Genomic DNA, 5,005 nt, shown 5'->3' with positions numbered 1-5,005 from the left:
AGTCTGAAAGGATGATGCAGAACGGGGCTGGTTCAGTATCACTTGGCATTGACTGAATGGCATCAGCTTAATTTGGGAGTGCAGCCCAAGTATAGTATATTTGTTTTGTAAGCATACTATGGTTTGCTTGGGTTTTAAAATGACATATGTAGGATAACATCCTTCTTATAATAGCATGGTTAAGGGTCTGTCAATGTTTCCATTAAAAATGCAAACTTTCTGGGATTTATTATACAACCATAAGAAATTGTTCCAGGCAGAAACTTGGCCCACCTTATTTAGCTTAGGAGGAAATTATTTTTTTACAATTTAAGAAAGATAAACTAAGTAAATGTTTGCCACTTAAACTTACTCATGACATTTTTTGGTATGGAAGGAATTCAGATAAGACAGATTCTATCATTCTCTTTTGCTGCAGAGACAATCAGCTGCATGCTTCAGTGTATCTGTGCTTCCTCCTGGTCAGGGAACCTTTGCAGAACAATACGAGTTGTCTTGCTGAACTTTTTGCAGGCTAAGGTGGGTTATGCATCTATCATAAGTGATGTGAGTGAGTATGGAGCAATCGTCTCTTGAATGTTCACTATAGCCATGCCTTGTTGTCATTGCATTGGCTCTGGCTCATGGCAACCCCCTGCACATTATTTAGGGTAAAACTGTGCTCTGGGGGGGCTTTTGAAGGCCTTTTTCTCCCCCCAGAACTAGTTTGTCAGGCCTTTCTTCTAGGTGTCCATGGATGGATTTGAACCTTCAGCCTTTCAGTTAGTAGCTGAGTATGTTAACCATTTGCACTTGTTCACTGTATAGCCTTCGGAACAGTGGAAGTGTATGCTTTCCATCACCTGTGAATGCCTCAAAGGATGGCTGAAACCATGAAAGGACCAGAGGCTATGAAACCATTAGCTGTGTCAACATCCGTTTTGAGGCTGGACTGTCCCATCTCTCTTCCTTGCCCCTGAGAATTTTTCAAAATGTCACACGAAAGGACTGTGAAAGGGCTGACATGCTGCAGAGATAAACCTTTGAGTGAATTCAGGACAAACCCCTCAAGTCCTCATGCGAACATACTTGTGAAAAGTGCATGAGCTTTTAAACAAATATGCCTGACTCCACATGAAACTAATTTATATGCTGTCGTGTTGGGTTCGTTTACTCCAACTTTTTTTTTTTGTTGAGATAAACAGGATTTCCTCTTGAGAGTTGCCATTGTGTTATCTTTATTTTTGACTAGGAAAAAAGCTAAGAATTGATTTCTCAGTACAGTGAACCCTCGTTTATCGCGGTTAATCGGTTCTAGACCCTACCGTGATAAATGAAATTCCGCGAAGTAGGATTCCTTATTTGTACATCAAATATTTTCGTAGTTAGAGCATAGAGGACATGAAAAAACACCCTTTAGTCACCATTACACTCGTATTACCCAATTTATGAAACGAAAAAGGGAAAATACAGTAAAACATTTTGGACGTTACAATTATCATTTATTATTTATTATATTATTTATGGCATCTAGTTTACAGCATTACATATTTCACATACAGTATTATTATACATAGTTCTTACAAATACTGTAATCAATAGCCTATGAAATGACTTAAGGGATGTACTCTACAGGTGGGTCGCCGTCTTTTTCCTCTGAAGGAGCGGGTGTAGGCAGTGGGTGCTGTTACGCAAAAACCGCGATAGAGTGAAGCCGCGGAAGTCGAAGCGCCAAGTGGCGAGGGTTCACTGTATATGACTTTGGACGTCCAAGTTCAAAAACTTGAGCCAGCAACTTGACACAAGTATGTCTACATACTATTGAACTTGAAAAGACCCTCCCAACCTGTCCTATTATTATGTTGTCAAAACCTGGTATGCTATTTTTGCTCACCCTTACGGCTTTGTTTTTGCACTGCACAGACAGCTACTGCCACTATAAACCTAGACAAGCTGCTCTGACCTGGAGCCCTTGCTCACATAGTTTCATTATGCACTCTTGTGCTCCCCCTTGCTGCCGTGAGGAAAACTGTCAGGCTCAGGACCCCAGTCCATTCCTGGGCAAGGTTCTTCTCTCTTGGCCATGATGATCCAGATTTCTGAAATGGAGTGTATTTGTCCAAAGCTTACAATGGAAATGCTTTGTAAATGAAAAAGCACACATTAATATGGGGGGGGGGTGCGGAGGGAAGAATAAACAGGGGTATGTAGATGAATTCATTCTGCACCTTTAGCTAATTTCAGTCAGTCTTAGCCCTGTAGTAGGGCCAGCACTCCTCACACCTTACAAAGCTTAGAAACCAGCCCCAGGGGTCTTATTAAAATGCTTTAAAAAAAAAATTCAACCGGCCTGGGATAGAATCTTTTCTTGTGATATCTCAAAAAATCCCACAGGCTGTTGCCACTCACTTCTCCCAGGACCACATTTTTGGACCACTATTGATAGTGATGATGTACTATGTACCCGATAGCCTTTTTTAAAATCACCAAATGTAGATATTATCAAAGCAGTTAAGTAGATCTAAAGCCAATCAACCAAGCAAAAACCAAAACCAAAAAGAAAAAAAAAGGCTCCCAGCCATAACTCCAACCTGACAGAATTGGACAGCTCCATAGGGTTTCCAGGGCTGAAAATTTTTACAAAAGCACACTGCCTCCTTATTAGCCTTCAGAGTGCCAGGTGGTCTTGAACCACTGACCGCAGGTGGGTTATTCTTAACCCATTGAGGCCCCAGGGCGCCTGAAATAGACCTAAGGAACTGAACTTATTTGCCCATAGTATTGAAGCCCTCTAGAATGCCAGTTGGGCAGGTAGGTTCAGCAGGCCTCCTTGCTGTTTCTTTGCATTTCAAAGATACACTGGGCTAATACCAATAGAATATCAGGATGACCAGAAGGGCGATAGTCCTCTTTGCATGCTGGTTTCTTGAAAACCCTGCTCTTCTTTCCCTCTGCGCATACGGATTTTAATTTGCATGAGCCTCTTCTTTGTGGTGGTAGCTATTTTAATATTTCTGCCATCTGAGAAGCTTTCAGTTAGGGAAGGTCATGAAACTGCTATCATGGGTATTATGTCTGAGTTGAACCTCACAGAAAGTAATAGTCATAGATTTTACTTACTCCGTGTATGGCTTTAATCTGAATGGCTAAAAAAGTAAATGACACATTTCTTATTACTTTTACTGTGTGGGTAATATACATATTTAGCTTCCTTGAGGGAATATTCAAATTAATTGACTAACTCTAATCTGAATGATGTGTTTTAATGTGCTTCAAACTGTTAACATAACGGAAATTAACTGCTATGTCAATGTAATAATTAAAATATTAGCTGCCTTTTTTTTTTTTAACTGAAAACCCTCTAAATGTAAGATGTGTAAAAATAGAGTGGAGGTGGATTGGACAGTCTGCAGATTACGAGTTGGAATAAAAACATCTCAGTTAAGCCAAAAACATGGCAACCAATATTTTCTGTTATAAAAATATTTTAGATGAAGTTAGTTTTTATGAAAGCTGTCTGAAACTGAAACGAACAGCAGAAGCTCTCTGTTTATTCACAGGCCAGCAATAATAATAATACCTGCAGCATCGAGCATACGTCTTCTTGGGGCCGGGCCAGCAGGACTCTGCTTGGTTGAGAAGCTGGCGTGGCCAAGCCTAGGGAAAGATATTAGTTACCCATGTTCTGTGATATTCACCTTCACCTTGATTGACGCTTATCAAAGAAAACAAAAGCAAGCCGAGTTTTTTCAGAACACTGAGTTTTCACCGTCCACTAGAGGCTGTAATGAGACCAACAATGTCATTTTTGACCAATCGAAGGTTTACACCGGAACATTGATTTTTAAATGAAAAGAAAGGGGGTGGGGAGTGGTCCAAATGAGTAAGATAGAACAGTAGTAGCTCTGTTTAAATGGCCATCTATAGGTGTTCGGAGTTTCGAAAAGAGAGAGAAAAATATTTATGGTGCTCAACGCCTTCCTAGTTAGAATACCTGTACTTATTTTTATTTCTGAAGCATGTTGGATCTGCAAAATGCCGTTGTTAAAAGCTGACACATTTCTCTTGGTGGTTCTGTATCCTGCTTTAGTTGGTGACTAACCGTTAGGTCATAAGTAAACTCAGCCAAAAGGCCTCTCAAATGCAGCTAGCTGCATCAAATACAACCACAATAGTGAAACGTAGGTGGAGGGATCAGCTTCTAGACAGACGCTCATTCTCAACACCCGAAGGAGCTCGCACTTTAGCTTGACACCTACTTACGGATCTTCCAGAATTATCTGTAGGTCGAGCACCGCACTGAGCTTCTTTAGAAGGGTGTGCTGACTCTCTCTTCCTCCAGGTGCCACACCTGTTGGCATGATGTACCCCTGGGGTGGGGTGCAGACGGAGGGGGCAGGAAGCTGAGCACCACACTCAGAAAAAAAAAGTCTAAAGTAAGTTTTTGGCGTGGATTCCAGGGAACAGCTTATTTGATGCTCGATTTGCTTTCTCTCTTACACTGGTTACCTCATTTCCGATTCAATTAATGATCCCGAATTAGCAGTGAGCCGGGTGTGCGGGTCGTCTATCAAGGCTAGAACTGAAGAGTTTAATATCCGAAGCAGATTTCCGGACATTCGGAAACAGAAAGAAGGGGGCGCAGCTTCCCGAGGCCGGGGAGGGGAGGTAGCACGTGGATTCGGGGAGACCCTGTAAAGTTTCCTGAGTTGCAGACGGTGGCAGTCCCCGCAGCCCCAGGGTGCGGATTCCAGAACACCGAAATGAAACCGACTAGAGGGTTAACCTGGAGCTGATCCTAGGACTCAATGCTCCCAGCCTCTTCTCCTGGCGCCCGGGCCGTGGGGCACGTCGGGATTAGAACTGGCCAGCCACCCCTCCCCCTTGCGTATCTCCTGGCACCGAGCGGAAGCTTGTGACACCCCCTTCGAGGACACCCTCTGGGTGTTCGAGTTGCACCCGCGGTCGCCGTCTCCCCTTCGAACTAGGTGCTGGGACCAGGGGAAGTGCTCCGGGCCCCACCGAT

Source organism: Echinops telfairi, unplaced genomic scaffold, assembly GCF_000313985.2.
Source record: "Echinops telfairi isolate 266 unplaced genomic scaffold, ASM31398v2 ScPeMD7_7439;HRSCAF=8477, whole genome shotgun sequence".
Taxonomy (NCBI): Eukaryota; Metazoa; Chordata; class Mammalia; order Afrosoricida; family Tenrecidae; genus Echinops; species Echinops telfairi.
This window is presented reverse-complemented; position numbering follows the sequence as displayed.